This window comes from Amphiura filiformis, chromosome 15 (assembly GCF_039555335.1).
Source record: "Amphiura filiformis chromosome 15, Afil_fr2py, whole genome shotgun sequence".
Classification (NCBI taxonomy): domain Eukaryota; kingdom Metazoa; phylum Echinodermata; class Ophiuroidea; order Amphilepidida; family Amphiuridae; genus Amphiura; species Amphiura filiformis.
The window spans coordinates 13,967,664-13,979,874 of record NC_092642.1 but is presented as its reverse complement, the minus strand read 5'-3'; the positions used below and the strand labels follow the sequence as shown (position 1 = coordinate 13,979,874).

General features: G+C 41.4%; 1 pseudogene; it reads right to left on the bottom strand.

Moving 5' to 3' along the window:
* Positions 1–391: 391 nt before the first annotated feature.
* LOC140170727 (probable polyketide synthase 1) lies at positions 392–12,211 on the bottom strand (annotated as a pseudogene).

The window sequence follows — 12,211 nt, the reverse complement described above, 5'->3', positions numbered from 1 at the left end:
GATTTGTGTTGGACAACTTTTTCCCTTATCCGATTTAGGTATCACACATTCCAAAACATGTTTTATGGTTTTATTGAATAAATGAAATTAAATGCTGCAGATAATGAAATATCTTGGGTAAAAAGATTATAAATACACATTTTCACCTGGCCATTGAACTAAAAAAACCTTTTGGTTGATTGGATAAATGAACACTAGATTTATCATTGAATTTTCACGTAGTGCATAAAGAGCCTATGTAAAAATGCAACATTTATTTAGCCAGAAATTTCATAACATGGCTGTATTTCTCGGCGAAAATAATAAAGGGTAGCAAAAAAGTCGCTCACTTTTTACGAGTAGCCTAGTGTGGAATGGTCACAAACGGCCCCTTTAAGGAAATGTTCGGTACTTATGAACCTGTAGCTTTTTGGAGCAATGCAGCAGTGGTAATACCTCCAAGAATGTCTAATTGAGATATGATAACACCGAGCTGATTGGTTGCCCAGTTAACCATCTCCAAGGCAACCAGTGAGTCCACACCATAGTTGATCATAGGTTGAGTAACATCAATGGCGTCTGTTGGCATGCAGAGTAAGTCAGCCATCTTGGATTTGATCCCATTTTCCATGTCTTCTTTGCCCATAGCGCTGTCTGTTTTGTCAGTTGCCTTGCTGTTGGTTGTGAGATGGTGAAATTTGAGCATGGACTTGTGGCAGAATTGCTGAGTTGAACCCCATTCCTGTAAAATAGCAACAATAGAAATACGTGTTTATAATTAAGAATAAATCTTTTGAATACCTGTTCGTACAAAGAATGACCAGTAACATTTTATATGGCAATCATTACAACACACAATGTTAATATTTTTGCTGCAGATATTAAATATTTTTGTTAACTTCGATCCAAAAGTGAACTTTTAATAGTGGTCTTCTAGTATAATTCGATTATATTATTGCCTTTATAGAGTTTGGATATGATTAATTTGTAGAGTTTGTCAATTTATATACATTAATCTGTGTGATACTATTGTGTGTCCGCATACTGTGGTCATGTGAAGATTTATACTTTGCTCTTTAATATAAAGTACTAAATGCTTTTACCCTTACCTGATTTGCTAAGCACACGACTGGTAGATCTCTCTGTTGAAGTAGTCTTCCAAGAACATCCAGAAACTCATCTACATGAATCTGCAGATTGCCCTTCATTGCCAGAATTTTCACCGTGTCATCTTTGTCCTCCAAGTACCCAGCCCCCTTGACTGGTGCTAGTTGAATGGAGAGAGCTGGTAAGCCTTCAGAATGGCGCTGTTCTGCAAGACCATCTAAGTAGTTGTTGGCAGCACAGTAGATTGGTTGTGCTGGATGACCCCAGACAGCAGAAATAGATGAAAGAAGGAAGAATATATCTAGATTATCTTCTTTGGTCAAAGTGTGAAGGTGATGAGCTCCAGATGCCTTTGCACCAAGGATACGGTTCGCTTGTTCGTGGTTTATCTCTGAAAAGTTCTCCTCTTCGATCACACCAGCTAGATGGAAGATACCTTTAATTGGTGGAACTGAGCTGTCATCACGTAGACTGTCCAACATGTACCTTACAGCTTTTTCATCAGCTATGTCGACTTGGTGCTTGTGAACTTTCACTCCATTAGTTTTCAAGTATCTCACCATTCGTCGTGCTGCTGCAGTTCTTGGGCCATTTCGAGATACAAGTACGATATGTCTTGCGCCATTGTTGCAGAGCCACCTGGACAAAGCTTGACCAATACCACCATATCCACCTGTCACGATGTATGTTGCTGCAGCTGAAAACTGTTGTACAGCTGGTTTCAATTCTTCTGGTTGGAAGTCATCGGATACATCAAACACAATCTTGCCAATATGTGATCCCTTAGCCATGAAGCGGAATGCATCTGTCAACTTCTCCATTGAATACACTGATGTTGGTATTGGACTCAGTTTATGTGTTTCAAATAAGTTGACTACTTTCTGCATCAGCCGTTGAACGGAGCTGGGACTCTGTCGCATGAGTATGTCCACTTGACAAGAAATGAAGCTTTTGTTTTCCAGAAGAGCATTCATTGAGAGGTTGGAATTCTGTAGAATATCCCGTTTGCCGATTTCACAGAATCGGCCACATGGAGCAAGAACTGACATGCTTGTAGCTAATAGCTTGCCTGAAAGGGAGTTAAGGACAACATCCACACCTCTACCTTTTGTAAAGCTCATGACATCATCGTAGAATTTGGTTGATCGAGAATCACTGACCATCTCTACCCCAATTACATCTCGTAGGTATTGTCGTTTCTCCTCTGTGCCAGCCGTGCAGATTACTTTAGCTCCCAGCATTTTGGCGATTTGAATTGCTGCCAATCCAACACCACCACAGGCAGAGTGAATCAAAACTGTCTCCTCTGGTTGAAGATTAGCACGTTCAACTAGACTCATGTAGGCTGTTACAAACACCACTCCAATTGAGGCACTTTCCTTCCAATCAAGTCGCTGTGGTTTCAGGGCTGTCAGTTTTGCATCACATATAACATGAGAAGCAAAGCACCTTTTGCCAAACGCAATCACTTCATCACCAACTTTCACATCCGTCACTCCAACTCCAACTTCTTCTACAATTCCAGCACATTCAATTCCAAAAGACGGGTGCGATTCTGATTCTAATCCCTCCAGCAGACCCATCGACATCATTACATCTTTGAAGTTCAGAGGAGCTGCTCGAACACAGATCTTGACATGTCCTGGTGGCGTTTCCATACTACCAATATCGTGGAAAGCAAGATCGTCAATAGACCCACTACCTTTCTGAGAGATAACTTGTTCCACTCTCCAACTTGTAGAAACTGTTCTCTTGGTTTGCAACCCCTGGTGAACGATACGAGGAGCAAATCGAACTCCCTTTCTGATCACAAATTCTCTCTCTGGTATGTTTGGCTCCTTCATCAATTTCATCAGTGTTTGGACGTCTTCTGTAAGACTGCAGGTTGTATCAAAATCAATTGAGTAGATCGGGACATTTGGAACCTGGTTGCTGACGGCTCTAGCCAGTCCAATAGCCAAGGATGCGTTAGGAGAGGTTGATTCCTTGTTGCCTCCTTTTGTTAACACCCAAACACGCTTAACACTTTGTGGATAAAGCTCAACTGCTTGCAGAAGCTTCAACAGGGCATGTAGTTTACTATCAGCATCACTGTAGATGTACATCACTTCCATCGGAGAAGAGGTGTGTTCGCTGAAAAGATCGTCAAATTTGCTGGCTTCAGAAAATGATCTGATGTCAATATCTCCTCTATAGGCTGTTTCAATCTCGTTGTTAAACTTGTTGCTGATTTCTCGGACAATCATCAACTTTGCAGGGTCAGCCTCAGCAATGATCAAATTATTGTCTCGCCTTTGAAGTAGTCTTTTATTCCCCTCATCCTTTCGTCCAACAACAATGCTATGGAAAAACTCTTTAGGTGTTGAAGCCGAAGTGACGTCATGAAGACCAATACTGCGCATGACATCCATCCAAGTTTGACGGTCCATCCAACATCTTTCTTCGCGGAAGTCATCAAACACCCAGCACACATCCAGCGCACCAAACCACAACTCTGTCATGAAGTGGGTATTCGTACCCTCAATGATAAACATGAGACCATCTTGGGTGAGGAGGTTGGCCATGTAACCTGAGCTTCTTTTGACATCGACAGCGGCATGTAGGGTATCTAAGCATACGACAATGTCAAAACTGCCTGGCACAAATCCCTGTTCTGCAATATCCTTCTCGATATCAATCTGTTTGTACTGGATGAAGNGATACATTGATAGATTTTCTTGGCCTTGTTTGAAGAATGTAGCACTGACATCTGTGAATACGTACTCGACTTGATTGGAAAATCCAAGCTGTTTGAGTGGTTCAACGATGAAGCGTGTTAAACCTCCAATTCTTGCTCCCAGCTCCAAAATCCGAACCACGCGTTTTTGTTTTAATCCTTCCATCACAGCTTTGTTGACAGCCTCTGCTGCTGCTTTGTAATGTACTCTTGTGCTGAGAGAATCGTAGAAGTATCTGTCTAATCCCTCCGGGGAAAACATGATTGGGACAGCTACTTGTGGATCTCTAAAGGTATCTGGAAGGGCTTCGCCAAGACTCTTTGTAAGACTGATCTCCGCATCCAGCTCTGGACAGTGCTTCTGGACTCTTTCCATGATCTCTGGGATTGCATCATATGGTATATCTTTCACTGCAGTAGATGATGCGATAGTATTGAAACGGCTGATATATTTTTCATAGCTTTGTCCTTTTGATCGTTCTTCTTCTGGAACTGTTTCTAACGCATTTCTGATGTAGGATGTACACATTCCTTCAATGTCATCAAGTACTTCCTCAGCACGATGAATAGCATCCATCTCATCTTCATAAGTGGAAGCAAGATGAGATGCCGCAAAAACCTCATTGATGACTGATGGTTGGAGTGTACAAGCAGCTATTGGTTGCCACTGAGTCGTGTAAATACACGTATCAATATCAACATCTGAATGACTACCATGAAAGTTTTGGGCTCGGTATCCTGTCACCTCAGCTAAGATTTTCCCACTCTCGGTAGCCATGGTGATGTCAGCCGTTACAATAGTGCTGTCACAGTCAACGATATTGGTGTAAACAAGGATTGACTGTCCTGTTGGTAGAGATAGATTGGTCATCCGGAGGTAGTCTATATGAACTGGCAGGTACATCACTGGACCAGCGGTAGCCAAAGCAAGTTGGAAGGTGGCATCCAAATGAGGAATGGAAATTCTCTGATTCGAGTCTGTAATCGGAGATAAATAGGCTATTGACTCGCCATCACCCATGAAAGCTTTCTCTACCATCTGAAAAGCAGGACCGTAAGATAGGCCAACTCTCTGCATCCTTTCATACATCTCTTCTTTCGTCACCTCTTTGTCGCACCTCTCAATGATCTTCTCAACTGGTAGTGCCTCTTCTTTAGACCCTGCATCCGTTTGGTGGTGTCGATGATAGCATTGCAGTGACTATTGTTTTCGCATTTGACTTGTACACGGTCTCCTTCTTTGTGAAGATCTAGATGGAGAACGCCTCTCTTGTCACTATCTTCAGGCCATGGTAAAACCCTAGTGAAGTTGACATCTTTCATACATGGAGCTTCGGTGTCTTTGCAACTCATCTCAGTGATGAACTCTACATAGCCTGCTCCTGGAAAGACAATTCTATCGTCCACCACGTGATCAGCTAAGTATGGGAAATTGGTCATGTTGATCTTGCCATTTTGTCCTTTGAATGATCTGTCATCAAGTCCTAAGCGTTGTTTCTGCCGGTCGTCTGTCTCCAACCAAAAGCTTTGATGCTGCCATTGGTATGTTGGTATCGGTGCCCATTCTGCAGCTTTCTTGGTGATATTATCCCAGTGAAGATCTACACCGGCAACGTAAAGACTTCCTATAGCTCGCTGAATTGAGTGCAAATCATCCTTGTCTCTGAGGCTAGAATTGACTGTTGAAACACTAAGTTGTGGATCTATGGATCGGACAATCTGCTTCACACATGAGAGTAGTGTGGCTGAGGCAGATACTTCTAGGAATATATCAATGTTGGAGTCTTGAAGAAGCTCTTCCACTGCAGGTTGAAAGAGAACGGCATTGCGGATGTTGTTCCACCAATACTTAGCGTCCAGAGCGTCTTGGTGATAGTGTCCAGTTGCCGTAGAGTAGAAAGGAACTTGACGTTTCCCTGACTCTGAGCAAATGACACCTTGCATTGCCTGGTTGAAAGGCTCTTCTATCGGATCCATTTCTGGTGTGTGAAAGGCACAGGTAACACGCAGCTGCTTTGCTTTGCCAGGATTTTCATTAACGATGGCTGCAATCTGATCACTGTCTCCAGCAAGAGTGATAGCACCGGGGCCGTTGATAGCAGCGATGTAGACATTCTGGTGCTGTTGACAGATGGCTTTAGCTTGTTCTACAGTAGCTCGTAGTGCAGCCATGCGTCCAGTTCCCGTCAGTTTTGCTTGCTCGTGACTTCGATGGTATATCACGGCAATTGCTTCTTGAATAGTCAAACCTCCACATGCATAAGCTGCTGCCACCTCACCTAAACTATGACCTACAACTACATCAGGCTCTACTCCCCAATATCGCCACAGCCGGTACATTCCGACCTGAATGAAGAGGATAGCAGGTTGGATCACCTCAACATTTTGCAGAGCATCGTCAGCAGATGTATATGGCGAAGTAGCGTCGGTGATATCCCGGCTACCAAATAGACCACATGACTTCAGCACTGACCATCCACTTAGGTCCTTGAATAGCTCGTCACATTCAACAACACTGTCATGGAAAACCTGCTCATCTTCAAACAACCTTCGTCCCATGTCAATCCATTGCTGTCCTTGCCCGGGAAATACAAAGCAGATCTTTGGTTTGTTTGGATTCGCTGTACCAGTCACTACCGACTCAGATCCCAAATCCTGAGTGAAAGCGAGAGTGGCGTTGCGGAAGGTTGTAGCAGAGTTTGCTATTACAGTCATCCTGTATGGATGGTGATCCCTCCTTGTTGCTTGCCAACCTGCGACGGAGAGGGCATCTTTGTCGCACTCAAATGACTCCCATTTTACGGCAAGGTCTTTAAGTGCTTCGGATGTCTTTGCAGATAAAGGAACAATAGTTGACTTGCCTTCAGACTGAGCTTCCTTCCCGAACGACCAGCCAGACTTTTCTTTTGGTGCCACATCTGATTTAGGTGCTTCTTGGAACACCATGTGTGCGATCGAACCAGCAAAGCCAAAACTGTTCAACCCAACAGTAAAGGGGGAACCGTCGTCTTGCATTTCTTCTATCTCCCTTTGAACTTCAATATTGAGATCATCTTTGTTGATCTTTGGGTTAAGATCATGAAAATTGATGGTTGGAACCAGTTGTTTGTTTTTCAACATCAGAGCAACCTTGATCGCAGCTGTGATCCCAGCAGCACACTCGTTGTGGCCGAAGTTGCTTTTCACAGACCCAATTTTGATTGGACTTTCCTGTTCTGCTCAAAAGCTGCTCCAATAGCACTTGCTTCTATTGGATCTCCAACAGGTGTGCCAGTTCCGTGGGCTTCTACGTACTGCACTGACGACATTGGTACATTAAATCTATCGTATACGTTGCGCATGACCATTTCTTGTGCTTCTGCAGACGGCATAGTAAGACTTTTGCTGTAGCCATTGGCGGCGATGGCGCTTCCTTTAATTACTGCATAAATGTGGTCGTTGTTGGCCACTGCATCATCCAGACGCTTCAGTATAAATGTGCCCCATCCTTCGCTTCTTACGTAACCTTTGGCGGTGTCAGAAAATGGGCAACTTTTGCCTTCCGGACTCAGTACCCCAAGTGCGCTAAATCCTACCGTGACTTCTGGAATAAGTAAACTGTTGCAGCCACCGGCAACTGCTGACGTACACTCTCCGTCCCATATGGCGGAGCACGCCAAATGCAAGGCGGTTACAGAAGATGAACAGGCTGTATCTACTACAGTGCTTGGACCACGAAGATTGAATGCGTAGGAAATACGGTTTGCTATTACAGAATGCCCGATACCTGTATGTGTGTATGGATTGGTCAATGATGTATCCATTAACATGATGGGGTAATCCATCATGCCAACGCCTACGTAAACACCGCAGCTTTCACCCAATGTTTCGGAAATAATGCCTGAAAATAGAAAATAAACATAAATAAAAATATATTTAAAAACAAAACAAAACAAAACAAAAAATAAATAAATAAATAAATAAATAAATAAATAAATAAATAAATAAATAAATAAATAAATAATCACAAAGAAAACCTTAAAAACAAAAATAAAAGAATAACATATCTGTAGAATGACCTCAAGTGACCCCAAGATAAACTTTGACCTCACACGTGTTAGGATCGCACATGTCAATGTATAGAAGGGTAATTGTGTACAAGTCCCAACAAAAGAAGCCAAGGGTTAACATTTGGGTAAACATTTTGTGGACAGCACATATTTGAGCTCATTTTAGCAGTGGCGATTTTAGCCATTAAGCCCCTGCATAACTCTGAAAGCCCCTTTGAGCCCCCCGCAGGAACAGATCCTGGACACGCCGGTGTTTAGAGTCCTCTTCCAAACTGCGTCGGGGTGGATAATAATCGATTTGAAAACAGCAGAAAGTGAAGTTAAAATTTAAGCTTCGTCGCAATTAATGAAATTTCTTTCCCTTGAGTCGGCCAAGGAAAGACACATTAATCGTGAACCCTGGGTATCTATATAGCTTAGGTTTGTTATGCTGGGGGATAGAGTTATTGTTGATGGATGGTGATGCTATTTTCAATTGTTTCCTTTGCTGTATGTTAACGTGTTATATTAAAAGTTAACATACCTGCGTCTTGAAAAGCTTCATAGGTTACTTCTAAAATATGACGTTGTTGCGGATCCATGGAAGCTGCTTCTCTTGGAGAAATCTAAAAAATAATGTTTAAAAGCGAAATTAACCAGTGTTATAGAGAGTTTTTGCTGCAAACAAAAACATTGCATGCAGACTATAACTAAACATGATATCATATGTTTTTAACTTTCACTTGTACTATTTGACATACTTAAAGGATTCAAAATCAAACACAATCGAATAAAAATGAACTTGTAATTGATAATATATCGATCATATTGATAAATAATGGGCCTTATTGGTAAATCCCAAAAGCATTTGCAATTAGACCCATGATGACGTATATTACGCGCACTTTACAGAATTACGTCGCGAGGATGTGTCCGCGGTTGTACGGTATCATGGGTTCAACGGGGTTCAATCGCAAAGGCTATCGGGATTGGGATATTCCTGTTGAAATCCACAAGCCCTCTTTGGAAGGCATAATACCTTATTCGCTGTCGAAGTGACGTAATAATCGGATTAACTACCATATAGCAATAGGTTAAAACAATTTTTAAATATATCGCGCTGCACTGGTACGTTCACGCGGTACCTCTACATTTAACCATAGATTTTAAAGAGCAGAAATAAAGACCTGGATCGTAATTCTTATCTATAGAATATCCATATTATGCTGATCACTCGCACCTGTAAGATTAGTATCTTTAAAAATGCGGTATTTTATTCAACCTATGATTGCAGACATATACACAGGTGATGAGTATTGAGCAACCTGCTTGTAGTGCAGCGAGATATATTTGTTTGAACCTATTGCTGTGGTAGTTATAATCCGATTATTACATCACTTTGACAGCGAATATATCACACACAGGGGGTGTGAATTTATATTGGGGTTACCTGAGTGAATGGGTGGCTATATTGAAATCTACACCCCATATGTGGGATTTTAAGGTCATGTCTTCCATAGGGCTGCATGGAATGGATGTCAACTGGAATATCCCAATTTTACTAAAAAGGTCAATTTATTGACCAAACATTCAAAAGTCCGCGCATATGTACTTACCTTGAAGAAGGTATTATCGAACTTGTCGATATCATGGATGAACCCGCATCTTTTAGTGACCATCTTACTGTGATTAGATTGGTCTGGATCATGGAATGATTCAATTGACCACCGGTCTGGTGGGATTTCTGTAATCATATCTCGTCCATTGACCAACACGTCCCAGAATTCTTGTGGCGTGGTCACTCCGCCTGGCATGCGGCAACCTTTTAAAAAATGCAAATGCACATTTTAGACATTTATATCAAATGGATCCTAATCTAGAGCCGAAATCTACGCAGAAGATTCAAAGTGAAGGTGAGTGCTAGATGTTTCTTCTTTAAGGATTAAAAAAAAAATGGGGGGGGGGTGCCTTCCTCATGGAAAAATACCCTCCCCCACCCCCTATCGCCATCTATGATAAATGAAGATTATACATTTTTGGAAGAAAGATATCCATATTCAAGTAAAATAATAGGATACACCCTGGAGAAAATATTTTCAAAAATGTAACAAAACCTTTTTGCCTGCATGCATTACCTATTTTGAAATAATTCTGGTATACCCTGGTCACAAGTATAACCCTAACCCTAATCCCAACCTAACCTTAATTCTTATACCCTAACCCTAACCCTAATCCTTATACCCTAACCCTAACCCTTACGAATTACCCTAACCCTAAAACACAGGTTGCGCAGGGTAAACCAGAATTGTACCCTTAGTTTGTTGACGCCCTATATCACCACTTCGGTCAATCATAACAAAGCAATATTATACATTTGATTAAGGCTCATTATCATATTTTGCCATGTTACAACATGAAATTACTTTTGAAATATTTCATAACATGCAGTTGAATAAAAAATTATCGACATTACCCTAATAAGCTTATTGGCACCCTGCATAAATAAAAATACCAGGGCCTGAAAATAAATGATAAACGTAAGAATTTCGCCTTAGATCAGCAATTAAACGAATATCAACTTGAAAGCGCTTTGTAAAATTAAATCTAACGCTAAACACAGCCTCCTCTTTTACTAGGATATGCAAGTATTAAAAAGTTAGGCAGTCAACAACGGCGCTGGTATGACTACCCCAGCTCTCCTATTTTACACCTGGGTGGAATGGACAAGCGTGTCTTGCTGAAGGACACAACCTGTTGGCTCTGACGGGGTTCGAACCCGCAACCTCGCGGTCATGCGTCGAACGCAATGGATAACTGCTAGGACACCTTGATCTCTCAACCTGATTTTGACACAGTTAGATTCTTTGGAACATATTATTCTTTCAGAAAATGTAAGTAGGCCTAATGTTTGCGTGAGATGTATAGTTTTAAATATATATTAATTTAACCCTAGAACTTCGAAAGGGGGAGGGGGTTGTACCACCCCTTTCCCAAGATTTGTTATCCGTCACAAACAAAAAACAAAAAAACGCGAGTTTACGACCTAACGACCTAAGCTAATCGTAGATCCATCCTTTGCGCTCATTTTAGTGATAAAATATATTACCCCAGCACCTTAACCGCGGACCGGGACGGACCGACCATCAAAGATGACCATAGAGGGGGTTGATGTGGCTCACCATTGGTTTCTACAGTAAAATCCATGAATTTCAATTCGCTCTTGAAAAATTAAAGGGCAACTGACTTTTTATTTGTTAGTTAGGTTGAAATAGTCATTGCCTTTTCTATCTAGGAGAAAATTCGGTGAAAATCACAAGTTCGTAGAATTTTTAGCCGAAAATCAATTTTGGCTATATATTTTTGTACATAAAGCCAGAATTTCCAAAATTTGCATGGGTGCCCTCACATTATGACGTCATAGCGATATTATGTGGGGAATGTTTGTACTTATTTTGGCATCACTGGATAGAGGAGACCCATAGCTATGGTACCAAATATTGAAAATTAGGGGGTGCAAAACAAAAAAACCATAATATACGATTTCGGCCAAATTTTATTTTTGTTATTATAGGCCTAGCCTACTTGCTAATAAATTGCTGAAATATATTTTAGCAATTAAAGCGGACCTATTAATGCAAAATGGAAGAAGCCATACTATCTTGGTTGCTAAACTGTGGTGTTCTATGGGGATTTTAATAAGACATTATTCAGAATTACTTGTTCCACAAATACAACACATATGGCCGATTCCAATTAAGACACGTGCTAACGTTTGAATACCCAATTCATTTTAAAAGATCGTACATGTATAGCTTTATTGTAATGCACCTTATGACACATTAATAAAATAGAATCATTATACAAATGTTTCACAAAATGCAACAACACTTGTCCAAATTTGGCGCTTTTAAAGGCAGTTTTGGTCCAAATGCGCCCAATTGGTGCATTGGTCTCCACTGAAAACCCCCGCCCAAACCGTGGTACATTCTCGTATAGGCTATACCTCTAGCCAGGGAGACCCCGGATTCATATTCAATACGGAAATTGGAAGAAAGTCCAAGTTTAGAAACAGGGGAAAATAATGTTCACAGTTTACAAGATTTTTGCAATTGACCTTTTTCGGTAAATCCCATACACCTTTGCGAGTAGACATAGGATGTCGCTACTTCATGGCTTGGAAATTCGCAATTGGCGATGTTCACTATCGGTGTGCGCCGGCGTGACATCGAAGGACGGCATCTCAGGTCTACTCGCAAAGGCTTATGGGATTTACCGAAAAAGTCAATCGAAAATAATGGCTATAAACATTCCAGTACTCACCAATTCCAACAACCGCTACTGGGCACTTCTTGCTTCTCTCGCTTGTCTGATCCGAACTCAT